At 40.8% G+C, this 13,617-nt stretch overlaps 1 protein-coding gene and 1 long non-coding RNA gene across 3 annotated transcripts in view; one reads left to right on the top strand and one right to left on the bottom strand.

Moving 5' to 3' along the window:
• The window catches only part of LOC308065854 (potassium voltage-gated channel subfamily KQT member 1-like), a 520,908-nt gene that overhangs the window by 173,160 nt on the left and 334,131 nt on the right, over positions 1-13,617 (bottom strand). The gene's annotated exons all lie outside the window — the stretch shown is intronic.
• Positions 1-13,617, top strand: part of LOC308065855 — a 74,879-nt gene that overhangs the window by 24,883 nt on the left and 36,379 nt on the right. The window contains exon 1 of one of the 2 annotated variants that reach the window (XR_013928943.1): positions 1-12,143. This exon is cut by the window's left edge and continues 24,883 nt beyond it. This is a non-coding gene — a long non-coding RNA (uncharacterized lncRNA). The other variant, XR_013928944.1, reaches the window with a different exon arrangement.

Raw genomic sequence — 13,617 nt, 5'->3', positions numbered from 1 at the left:
AGTGCCTGAACCAGGCTTATTTCTGATCAAAAAAAAAAAAAGCACCTCATTTTCCGCAGCTGCTAGTCTAGTACCTTTTGTCAGCACTAAATTTTCATGGGATGAAAAAAAAAAAAGAGATTAAACCCCAAATCATTCTTCTGCTCTGTGTAAGAGATTTCAGGTGCAGCGGTTTGTGTCCTGAATAATAAGCTACTTGACTAGACGGTGATTTTTAACAATGCCACGCTCTTCTACTGAAAAAAACCCAAAGCGGCATGCACTGCAGCTCCACACCCTGCTTCACTCTGGGTCTATTTTAACAGGGTTTTAAAGCTATTTCACCTGAGTGCCTGCTGATTAGCATGCTGAGTTTTTTAAACCAATCCATTGAATTCACTTCCTTTCTGTGTCCCCAGTGCCCATTCACCTATAGAAATATATAGACAAACAAGGCCACAGGTGCAGAAAATTGGGCCTTTCCTGCTGTTTATTACAATGTTGACCTCAGGGATTTGTTGAGGGAGGTGTGTGGGGGTGGCGGGGAGAAGGAAAGAAAGAGAAGTAATACATGCTTTGCAACAGGATTCTGCTAAAATCCTACCTTCCTTTTCTTGCAAAGTTAAAAAAAAAGCCTCCTAGCTGCCAACAAACACAGACATCAAATTATGAGGAGGTGGAGTGGGGGCAGGGGTGTTTCTTTCACATCTGTGAAGGGATTTTGGACAAATCGCTGCTGCCCAGAAAGCCAGCTCTTCCCTCAGCCCCCCTCCCTCTCTGCAGTTTGTCTTCTGGTTATTCTCGGGCACAAGAATTTGCTCTGCCTTGTGGTCACCGAGCCTGCTGCCTGGGTTCAGTCATGGAGCACAGGAAGAACCAGCCGCCTGCCTGCTGTGCCGGCCAGGTGCCTTGTGCTGAACAAGGCAAGCCCGGAGAGGTCTTCTCTCCCAAATGCATGGCCCCCATCCCAAACTGGACCGCTCCACGTGGTTGCCCTCCAGGAACAGGGTGGAGATCCCTAGGTGAATTAGGCTTTGCCCATAGGAAGAGTTATAACTTTTCTTTATGTAAACTGGAACAACCACTGAGCAGATCAGGTATTCAAAATCATGTTGCTGACTGGATAGGGATGGTGCATGGGCTAACGCCACCAGTACCTACCAGGGGTAACCCTTTGCTCAGAGCTAAGGCAAAGCAGCACACTGCGGGTGTAGCAGGAGGAGGATGGGCTGGAGTGTGAGCATATGTAAGGGTTCAGCTTCCTTCTCTGTCTACTAAGGTGTTTTGGATCAATTTTTATGGCTCAGTCTCAGTGGATTACAGGAACGCACCTAGCAAGGGCTAGACCCTGACTCAAAGAGCTTGGAGTTGATTTAAACAGCACAGACCATGGATAGGAGGAAGGATGTATTATTCCCAAATTGATTTAATAATGTGGATATGATGTTCAGAGAGAACAACCAGCTTGTTTGGGGTGGTCTTTCTCATTTGGAAACTGAACTCATTTCTGCTCAGCACCACTTCAGTGCCTTAATCGGATGACTGCTTTTCCTTGAAGAAAAGTGCTTCTCCTCAGGCTCACATAGATTTAGTCTGAGATTGACAAGGCTGTGTAGGTGCTTAGGCCCTTTGGAAACTAATGTGCATCTGGTCAGACTGACCTGGAGGTAAAGGCCACTGCTTGGGTTAGTGAATACAGGCACTCTGCGTTTCGCTGTACACCTAAGGTACAAAGCTGACCTGCAGTAAGTAACCTCCTCCTCCACAGATCGGTTTGAATTTCATCTGTCCTGTTTTTATAGGCATTTCAGAATGTGCATGAAGGTTTACAACAGGGGGACCCTTTTTATGTGCCTACTTAGGCATATCAATGAGGGCTCTATTATTTTGTTGGAAAATTGGTGCAAAAATCCCCTCTGAGAAACTTGGACTGCGAGTCCTGATGCAAAGCATTTTGAAGCACATTGCAAAATGTAACAAAAAGGTACAGACAGCAGCTTTGTAAGCCTTGCATAAGGCTGGTGTTCGGTGGGCTGCGATGACTATGTCGTGACAACAACGATCTCAGCTCCTGAGTCAAACTAAGTATTCTCATTGGTTGCTACTTGATCTTACACTTTACCAGTAAAAACTGGGAAAGGCTTAGAGCATGGCCCTGCATTTTTACAACTTCTTTCCTCTCTCAGCGCCATATTTCTGGGCCATGATTCATCACAGGATCTTTGGCCTGATGCTTTACTATCCTGCCCATGGTGTGCAGTGCTGCCATTCTACAGAAATGCTTATCTATGTTTTTGCCTTTAATAACTGTGACCAGAAACTCTAGGTAACAAACTCAGTTAACACAGCTGGCACAACACAGGATGGGTTCAAGTAATTTGAACTCTCTTCTGACAATGTAGAGGCACCCATCTTAAACAATACTTATGGCAGGGTGGACCACAAAACTAATCTCTCATTCAAGGTGCAGAGTCTCCTATGGCACTGCCGGTGGAAACAGACATCCATATTCTTTATCAAGGGCAGGCCCACATCCACGTTTGAGTCCAACTTCACCTGAGGACACAATCTGGTGCTGAAGCACAACCATAGGGTGAGCTTGGTGGAGTACTGAAGACAGAAAGAGAACTCGCTACTGGGGCCATTGAGGGGCCATAGCACTGGGTGACCACAGAGGCCCTCCTGGTGCCTGTCACAAGGATGGATAACGTCTGTGGAGTTTCTGAATTCATATTAACTTTATTTGGTGGGAAATGCTTGTCACCACGCCATGAGCATCCCACGGGAGATGGCTAGGGCTAGGCTAGGACAGCTGGGACCCCTGGATAAAGTGCAGGTTTTACCTAGAAGACATTATTAAGGCACTGTGCAGCCACAGATAAATGCCTGCATGATATTTTGATTTCCATTTGTTTCATTTTTCTGACATATGTCTTAGAATACAAGTCCTGAAATTTTAAGACTAATGATGTCAATGTGGCATGGTTAGTGTTAATTACTACTGTATTAAGAGATGTGTTTAAAAACAAGTAAAATACATATGAGTTGTAAGAGTTTCCCTCCACCTCCTAGTGTTTGCTTTGATGAGCTAACAAAAAACCAGTTTGTTTTGTTTGAGTTATGAACTTAGCTTATATTAGTTAACAAACCTCATGTCATGAAAATGAAGCAAGTCTTTTCTGTAATATACGCAGGACTTAATGTTAACTCCCAGTATGAAATTCAGCTTAGCTTTTTTTCATGTAAAACCAACTCTGTATTTCTTTTTTTTCATTTGCTCTATTTTCCAAATTGGAATAATTACTGTAACTGAAAAAGCATGCTAATAAAACAGTTATTACAAATAAACATGCTGGAACTTTCATTTTAGAATTCATCACTTCATTAAAACCATACGTCATAGAACCGGCCATTCTGGGCCAAACACATGATCCATATAACTGAGTGTCCTGGCTGTTACCATGATTAATAGGGGAAAGTGTAGAAGAAGATAAAAATGATCTTTTTCCCTGCTGTACTCTCCCACCTTCTAGTAATCAGTGGTTTACAGATCCAAAATGTTGTGTTGTAGTAACAGAAACGTAATGCTTCCAATAAATCAAAATTAAATTGCTGTTCACTTACATTAAGTCACTCAATCTGATTTTATCACGGTATTTGCTTTTTAAAATTTTGATTAATTTTTAGAAGCAAATGTATATCTTTATGCCAGCTCCAGACAACTAAGCTGGAAATATTCCATTCAAATTATACTACCCAGGAAGAAGCAAGATGGTTCACCTGGAAAAGCTAGTTTAACTAGGGACATGACCAAGTCCGGCAAGGTGGAGGCAGCTGAGAATTTGCTCCCATCCTACCCTGTAGAAAGTATCTGGATGTTAGATTTTTTTTCTCTTTTCTTTTTTTCCCTCCTTTTTTCCCCTGAGGGTCCCTCTGTTTTTTTTCATAGTCTTTCCTTATCCTCCTTCCTTTACGCTCCTTGTTATTAATTGTATTTTTAATTTCCACTGACTCTTTTCTTAGCTACTTTTTATGAAAATGGAAATACAAACCCAAATTAAAACTTCAAACCTATAGGTACGCATTTGATTAGAAAACATTCAGGGACATCCCCCCCACCCTCCCACCCCCCCCCACCCCCCCAAGTCCTTTTTAAACCCTTCTGCAAACAAACATGTCTATTTAGACAGTTTGTTTCTCTATCAATCTGTGAAAAGTTAATACAGTTTTGTGCCATTTTTGTTATGGAAACAGCCCTGTAAAAATACCATATGGTCCACTGAGGCCTGCCCTTATAACCCCAATAAATACAAATCACCCTAGAACTTATCATTGTAAGTTCAAATATGTAGCTAATGTAATCTCAAAAATCCTTCACAAAAAGAAAACAAACTAGCTCCTTTTAAACCCCTGACTTGTTGCTCTTGACTTCAGCTATTTGTTCAATATTTCAACAACACTAAATAAATGTGCCGGAAATACTTATCATTTCTGAGTCACCACTTTGCTATCCTAGATCCCAGACTCTTCAAATTAGTGACTATCTTAAAAAGATTAATGTGATTCATTCTCTTTGTTTCTTTCATTTCAGTATTGTCTTTGGTATACCTCTTGAGAGTCTCCTGTTATCAATGCTGCCTAATTCTGGCAAATCTTTCTTGATAATTCATTTCCCATCTCCCTATCGCAGGCTGTTTTGGCCATTCTGTTTTGTACCTTTTCTAACTCTGAAACATAGTATTATTAATGGCTCACAACACTGTATATTATATCCAGGTTATGCCTGATGTCCGGGTAGATTTTTCTGTAATTTATATTCTGTTTCTATACACCTATCAACAAAGTTTAAATGATATATGTCGCAGAAGAGCATTACCTTCCCTCACCTCCTCTGTAATCTATGGCAATTAATTTGCTCTTCATTACTTATTTATACATACGTATTTCAGACAATTAGAATCTTCCCTAATTCCTTGTGATTTATAATAAAATAGAATAATAAGCTTCAAGCAAAAAAATCTGTTCTCTGAACGCAAAAAAAAAAGAAGTACTCTGGGTATTATGGATATAGTGGGAAATATGATCAGACAAACTGTATAATTTTATTATTTATCAACAGTATTTCAATAGTGAGTATCTCAAACTATCTTCAAGTCAGAGGACATCGTAGAAAGTGTCCTGATTTCCAATATCACATTAAACTCTGGTTTTGAATTAAATGTTCTTTCAGAGATGCTCAAGAGTTTAGTTTTAAAAGTGAGCGGCAGTTTCGGTGCCTCTCTTTTTGAGATGCTGGTATGACATCTGTTTATTAGAGCATGTCTTTTCCTGTCAAGGACTTCCAACATAGAAATGTCAAAATAAAAATTAGAAAAAATCAGGTAGTTGTTTTTGAATAATTTCAGTCTTCATGGCTCCTCTGTCTTCCTGAAGTGTGTGTGAATGGGAAAGAACAAGCAATTCTTTACATGGTATTTTCAAGGACATGATCTTGGTTATTAACATACACTTTTTCTGGTTTTAATTCTGCTCTTGGAGCAGAATAAGAACAGTGGAAGTCAAACAACAGTAGCACAACAACAAGCTACACCTTGCTCTTCCCAAGGACCAGCTGATTCCTGCCTCTCTTTTAGGTTTGTCTTTCCCCCTGCACCTCTTCATCTGTTGGATTAGCATCGGCGAGACAAAATAACATAGATTTAACAACATTTGTAGAAAAAAGTCTTGTGCTTCTTTTCCCTTCATTTCCCATGTTGTACTAGCACCACAAAGGACAGAAAAACAACTTTGAAATGCATTTAGGAATTTATTCTGTGAGTGCTTCTACTCTCACCCTAAACTAAAGAATGGAAACGGTGTCAGATGATTCAGCTAATAAATGCCAATTTAAAAAAGTGCTATTTGGGATCAACTCACACAGTAAACGATCTGCTAACTGTAGGGTAAAGCAGAAGGCTGGAGATAGATATACATACATATATATATATATACACACACACATATGTAAAATCACTGTTTACTCAGAGATATCACACAAGTAAAAGGAAGATCAGAGAAGTTCACTGCAATGCTCCAAAGGAACTACAGGCTGCAAGATTCAGTCTACAGAGGCTTTTGGGAGAATCCCCAGATAGCCTGGGTGCCACACACCTGTCTCTATACATCCATCATGCTACTTGTGCAAAAAGCACACCCACACTGATGTTCAGAGTGAAAAAAGGCTGTGCCAGAGATTGTTAAGTGCTGAGGGAAGGGCTGGGGAGGGTTGCTTAATACTACTTTTGTCTCTGTTCTTGGAGCTGTCCTGAGTAGAGTTCTTAACGCGTGATGCAGCCCAGACTCCTAACACTCATGTGTTAAATACATTGTCCACTTTGGATTGTTCACTTAGCTGCAGCAAATACCTTGTATTTTTTCCTGTCTGAGTACAATTAAAATTGCAGGATATTTGCCAGACAGGCTGAGATTCTTTCACCACTCTAAGCATCCCTTGGCAGTATTGTGAAGAAAGATCAATCAAATCACTCTAAGTTTCACCTCTAAACAATGTATTTTAACTGTCTTTAAAGGTCTGTTTGGAGGCAGCTTAATACACAGACACGTGTAGTGAGCTATACTGTTATCTGTGCCAGACTGTACTTTCATTCACAAAGAAACCATACAGGAAAACTGGGGTAGAGTGAATGAATTTATCAGTCAGCTAAATATGGCATATGACAACAAATAAAACCAATCTATAAAAAGAACAAATGACTACTTAAGAATAGGAAAAAAAACATGTTCCTTGTACCCTTTTGTATGCTTTCACATGCAAGTCTTATGTTTTTTCCAGGTAGCATATCACCAAGTATGCATAGGAATACCTGAGAACAACAAACATGTAGCCTTCTTGCAAACTAATTGCAGACATCTCTAATTATAAAGATCTGATATACAGCTGATTATATTCCAGAGAGTTTCCTGAGTTGTGGTTTTTTAAAAAAAGCCTCTTTGCATTCAAAAACCCAGTGTAAACATGTCCCAGACACAGAAAATAAATAGATAAATAAATAAATAAAGAGGGAAAGAGAAATGCATTCATGCAGAGGCCAGAATAACAATATGCTTCATAAGGATATCTGTTATGAAAGCATCTAAGAAGTTATTTTCCCCAATAAGTTCATACTCAGCTTTCTGCACACTTATATTTGTGACCTTGTTCAAAAGAAACACCTTGTCTATACTATATACATCTATTCAAATACATGCCATTGTAAGAAACAATTTATATTTTACCAATAGCATCTTGGAGACAAAGTGGATAATACTTTTTCAAAAACATTACAAGATGCAACTTGCATTATTTTTCTCACTATATACCTATCTCCCAGTTTCAGGACAAATTTTGCTCTACACTAAGGGTTATGACCAAGTGCACTCCTTAGTTAAAAAATACTGCAAAACCTTTCTTGTTGGTACTGAATTGCAACTGTGTTATTTAGTGTAATGCCTGTCCTGTTCTTTTCTCATTATTTTTTTGCTCACAATTTGGCCTGTACTGTCTCTATGAAGCACTTTCAGTTGGTCTGAAACTAAATCCCCTAGTGCTGTAAAGCAGCGTGCCTATATTTATGAAAAGAAATGCACTAGGGGCCCTAATATTTGAAAGTCTATTTTAATATAACAAACCCCAGTTGATCACAGAATTGGATGCAGCCTAAAGTCACTATTATGCATTGTACAAAAAGTCGATCTAAAATCTACATGAATTTGGGAAAAAAAATGTTGTCTGGATATTTTAGTTGCATCAACTCCCGCTCTAACAGGTGCAAATCATTAACTCAGTGTCTTTTTATAGATTCTCATACTGGTGAGCAAGTCCTAGAATGTTTTTGTATCTGTGTGCATTTGTGCTTTCAGTGCATTCTTTTTGGTTCTCTGCATACTCCTCTCTGGGTTTGGTTCCTGAAAACTACCTTAGCAAGAAAGTCAAGAAATTAAGAGCAGGCTTATTTTGCCCTTACATTTTTTGGAAACCATACTTTTAGCGCTTGCATATATGAGCTTATGTGAGCCAGAACTACACCTGTACACAAGCAACTAACTAAATCATGTAATTTAGTCTGCCCAGTACAGCTCAGACAGAAAGTCCTTCGGAGTGAATGCACAGATTTTATGTTATCTGCCAAATAATACATACATAATTAAAAACTATTTTGTGTTCTGGAAACCTGAGGAGTTTCTTGATTTAAAAAAACCCAGATCTTCATGTGTATTCCTTATTTGTTAAAAGAAAACCCCCGGTGGTACGGCTGCAATGCACATCTAAAAAGGGAAGTTTAGAGCCCCTTCCCCGGCTTCCTCTTCCGCTATACACTCCTGGTCTCTGATTTCCTATAAGCTGCTCTCTTCTCTCTGAAAGGCTCCTCTGCCTCTGTCTCTGTCTCTGGTATCACATGGACTTACTTGTTACAGAGGAATACCTTTGATAACTTTCCTAGCAGATAATTTCTGTGACTTTTTGATTCACTGGTCACAGCTGAGAGTACCATGACAGCAGAGGGCATGTATCATCGACTAAAGGAAGGATTATTTTCTGAGGAAGTTATCCCAATATACACATTTGTTGGAAATGAAGACTTCTGACCCTGCAAAGCCTTCATGTGACAAGGACCCACCAAAACCCGTGAGAACTACACGTCCCAAAAGTTTGCTACCAGCGTGGGGTTGCTGCAAGTCAAAGTCCATCCTGAAGTACTTAGCAGGGACGGTGTGAAGCAGCTCTATCTCGGAGTCCTGTCGTGAAAACATCTCAAACATTCATATGTTTGTGACTGTGTTTACAGGCTGGTGAAAATGTATCTGCTGGACATACCAGAGTGCTGCTGGAGAAAAGAGCTTCCTGTGCACTTCCCACGTCTCTCGCCACTCCGGCTGGCTCCTGGGAACTGCCTGGTTATTACTCATGTGCCACGCTTGTGGCTGGAGGGGCACTGGTCCTGCACCCACTGGGCTAGGTGCTGTACAGATAAAGAACAAGAAGGCTATTTCTAATCTCAAGAGTTTATTGTCTAGCGTTTTTATCCTGCTGGCCGGTCTCCTCTTGAGCCTTTATACTGTAATGCCACAGTAAAGTCAAAGCTAAATTTATGACATTTGTCAGCAGTAGAGGAGCTGACAGCAAAAGTGTCCGATGGGAGTAAGGAGAGGGGGAGTATGGAGAGAGGGGAGAAGAGCTCCACAGTATGGTTTGCCTCTCATTCCCGAACCCTGAACCTTATAAGCAACATTGTATTTTTTGGCTTGTCAGAAAAAAGAAAAAAAAAAAAAAAAGAAAAAGAAAGAGTTTTAAAACAAGGGCTGAGCTTCAGGTAAAACATCTTTGTTCCCTGCCAGCTGGAAGGAGACTGTTATTGGGAGGTAAAATAAGGAAATTATAATCTGCTGCTTGTATACGATCCACTGGATTGACTACTTTCTCTAACAGAGAAAAAGCCCACATGTGAGTAACATTCCCTCTGCCTAACGATTCCATATACTGCAACTATTTGTTTGCTTTTTTTTCTTTTTAACAACTCCCTTTTCTGCTCCTTGTGCTGTGCAGTAAATGCCACCACTAATGAGATAATATCAGTGTGTTTGAGAGCAGACTGACCCCGCTGTTTTCAAGCAGTTTCAACTTCTCGACAGTCAGGAGCCTGCCTAATGTTTTGTGGCTGCCTCTGGTCATTGACATGGTACAAACTGCCTTATCTCCCTGTGGGAGGGAGGTCATTGCCAAACCCATGGCTACTTGACTGGGGAAGAAGGCAGTCTACAGTGATTCAAACACATAGCCTGAGCCAAGCAGAGGGCTTATAACAAATAGACTAAAATAGCTCCAGTCTGAATGTGTTTCAATTTTTCTCCGTATGTCAACAGATGACATGCATTGTCACGGCAGTATGTATGATTAAAGAGGCTTGCTTAAGTATTTTACAGTAAAAATCCCATTGTTTAGGATTTCTGCAACTTGGGCACTTTCTCAAATATCCTCCTTTTTACAAAGCCCTTTCAATGACCTTTTTTGTGTCAATGTAGAGCTCAGCTCACAAATCAATTGTTCTATTTTTATTTCCAATATTACGCTTCTTTCCAGTGTGCTCATAGGATGACACTGTGCATTTTGCCACCAGCTCTTGCAGAGCTCCCCAAGAACACCTTCACTTGGCAGGAAAGCAGGATTATCAGGAAAGTGGAGAAAGTAACAGGAGTTCAATCAGCGTTAGCCCTCTCACTATTAGAACTACTGGTGTAGAGCATTTGTTTGTGAGATGGGATGTCCACCAAACTGGAGTAATGCCTCTCAGCTGACCATCTGGGATGTCACAAAAACAAGCCCAGGAGAATTTGTGGCTTATGGAGTGGGGAGCACTGAGCCTCCCATACATGTAAACTAGATCTGGCCTGTTTTCCCAGGGAGTCCAGTTCATCCAGAGCTCCCCTGACTCTGCCCACACTTGGCAAGGTTCATCCGCCTGTGACTTCCCAGCCCCATGACTCACTGTGCGTGAGCAGCATGACTCAAATGCCAAATTTCTTTCCAGGATCTCCCATTAACAAGACTTTCTAGAGCACTGGACAAAGTCTCGGATACACATTGCCCACCCCCTCAATCGGCTGCTTCTACTACTGCTCAGCTCCTAGCTCTTTGTGGGAACAGAGGGTCCCTCTGTGGGACTGCTCGGAGAGGACAGAGACCTTCAGCATGAGTAAGGATGGCACAAGATGACCCTCCTCCTTTTTGCATTTTCCCATGTGTTAGTAGAGTATCTTGCTGTATAACTGGGGCTCTGATGTACTACTGCAGTACAATGAAGGAAAACACTAGAGAAAATACTAACTTGCCTCTGACCTCTGTGTAAGGGAGATATTTGCATTATGGACAACAAAAGCAGATCGAAACTTGCTGCAACAGACAAATTTTGTATATGGTATCAAACCCCAGACACTATTGTATTGTTTAAGACTGAAGTCTGTTCCTGAAGGAGCATCTTGCTTCCATTTAACTCACCTGGAGATACATGTTATTAACAGGGATATACACTGATCATATGTACAAGAATTTTTAAGCTCTTACTCTATTTGGAAAGCTTGAACTACAAAATTGTACCTTACTCGATTTTTTTCCTCCCTCATTACATTTCAATTTGTTTTCCCAGGAGCTGAATACCAGTGATGATCACTGCTTCAGCAACTGGAAACCAGGTATAAATGGAAATATTTATTATGAAAAGACAAAACAAACAAACAAAAGAGAGCAAAAGCAACTGTCACACCAAATTGCATAGAGTTATCACCATTGTAAAGCACACGTGTTTCACAAGCACTGAGAACTTCACCTCTGCCATGCCTGCAGAACTTAAAGGAAGAGACTTTATAGGCATGGATGGCACTGGGATATGGAGAAATTAAGAGGCTTGCTCATTGTATCATTATGTCCTTCTAGATCTCTCTGCCATTGTAATCCATGTGCTTTTACCAAAATACATTATTTTTCTCTTATGATGTTGGTTCAAAGGAATTGTTATGCTTTATTCAAAGGAATAGAAATCAGCCAGTGGAAGGCCACAGGATGGGGTGTGGATCAGGACACTGGTGCCAAGGACTAGAAGACTATGGTCCAAATCACTGCTCCAGTGCTGACCCCCTGTTTGCCTGTGGGCCAGTCGTCTGGGCTTGATAGAAAATGGGGATCATCATAATCCTGCACCTCACCGTCTCCTGTGAGGGTGCTCAGGCCTAAAATAAAGGGTGCAGGTATGTGCTCACCCCACAGCCTTGGCTATCTCTGGTCGTATTTCCTGGCACACCCATCCCTGGGACTGAGGCTTCTTGTGGTGGGGCAGGGCACCTGCAAGGTGGGACTCTGAAAGGAAGCACAAGGCCGTGTGTTTCCTGCTGGGGAGGAACAGTGAAACTGTTTTGAGTCAGCTTCAGGTGGGGACCTCCCTTTCTTCTCCTTCGGAGGCACCCGTAGCTGCTGCTCTGCTGCTTACAGTGCTCATGGACTTGCTGGGGAATCCCTACCAGCAGCTTCAGCTCACCATGGCAGAGAGGCACTTGCTGCTCTCCAGGGAGGGAGAGCTCCATCTTCTTTGTGATAATTTTGCCTTGTTCTTTGCCAAGCACAACTTGTTGATTTGGTGAGTGGTGCTTTGGTTCTCTCTTTCCCACTGGCACTGCTCTTCTTGAATTTCATAATTTAGGGCCAGACTCAATAAAACTCTGCCTATCTGCAGCAGTGGAGAAACCCAAGCCCTGAAAAAGAGGCTAAATATTGGGCCAGGGGTCCTCTGTGCTTAAATTTATGGAATCTCCCTGATTCTACAGCAGAAAAGCAGTCCTTAAACTGTCATGAGCAAAAAAGCATTATTGTCAATTCACATTTCTTGGGGACTCTGCTGAAACCCGTGTCTCAATACAGACAGATGATGCAAGTGAGGCGCAGTGTCTTCAAGACAATTGTGTTCCTTTGGGCAGTGTTCAAATGTTTTCTTTTCGCTAGTGTATCCCATGTAGGGAGCTTGATGAAGGGACATCAATTTTAAAAAGCCAACAATTTACTTCAAATGTTTTCATTTTTTTCTCCATCTTTGTACCAAAAATAGATTGTTTCCCTACAGAAAAGTGAGTAGGAAATACCACAAACAGTGATAAAGCACAACACCCTTTTCAGTATGACAGGCAAAGAGTAATTTTTACTGCCTTTCAGAGGTGCAGTACTACCAGCTGTTGAGATGATTGTAACCAACAAGAAAATGACTGCCTAGTTGGATATTTCTCCTCCTGTTTAAAGATTTCAAGTGAACCACTCTCATAAATAGCTTTAAAAACACATTTATGTCAACAAAATGAGAAGTTTACATCAAATCTCAAGTCAGAGCTTATCACAAATAAACTGGAGGAATTAAAAAAAAATCCATCAGCAGAATCAAAGCTGAATTAACATGATGGCACAGTCCTAAATAAATGTACTTCACAATACATTCTTCTTTGAAAGAGAAAGAGCAACAGAGAGTGCAAACTATGCATTTAGTGTGTGCTTAAGCAATTGTAACAGCATAGTAAGAGCTTGTATTTTTTCTGGCACTGCCCTCTGTCATAATCTCATTGCATACTTTCAAATGTATTTTTAAATTGCTCAGCTTCTGTCAACAGGTTCATTCAGGGCTGTGTTATTTAAAAGGTGAATGTAAAATTCACAGAGCTTGCAATGGCCACTCTGACACTTCTATAATGAAGGTTCACTAAATCACTCCTTTCCAAGTGAAAATAAAATTGGAAATAACAGATACCAAAAAAGGAAGATAGTCCCTGTGTTTAGCTGCAGCATGCCAAGATGATGACAAATATACTTGAGGACTAATTTCCATTAAAAAGACACTGACAAAAAAAAAAAAAAAAAAAAAAAAAAGTGTTTACCTTGCCTGACTTTGCATGAGTAAACATTCCTGCACCCAATGTAAGGAATTATATTTAGAAATGTATCCTTACCAGGAAACTAAGTAGGCTTCAGTGAAACCAGAACAGTCCTGGGCCTAACCCTGTCACCAGCGGGAGGCATGGAGTTACTGGGAGATCCACCACCCGCCTTGCTGAGCTCAGCATCAGACCCAG

Source organism: Falco punctatus (assembly GCF_963210335.1).
Source record: "Falco punctatus genome assembly, chromosome: 6".
Taxonomy (NCBI): domain Eukaryota; kingdom Metazoa; phylum Chordata; class Aves; order Falconiformes; family Falconidae; genus Falco; species Falco punctatus.
Note: the sequence above shows the minus strand (reverse complement) of the source record. Positions and strands in the feature narration are given on the sequence as shown.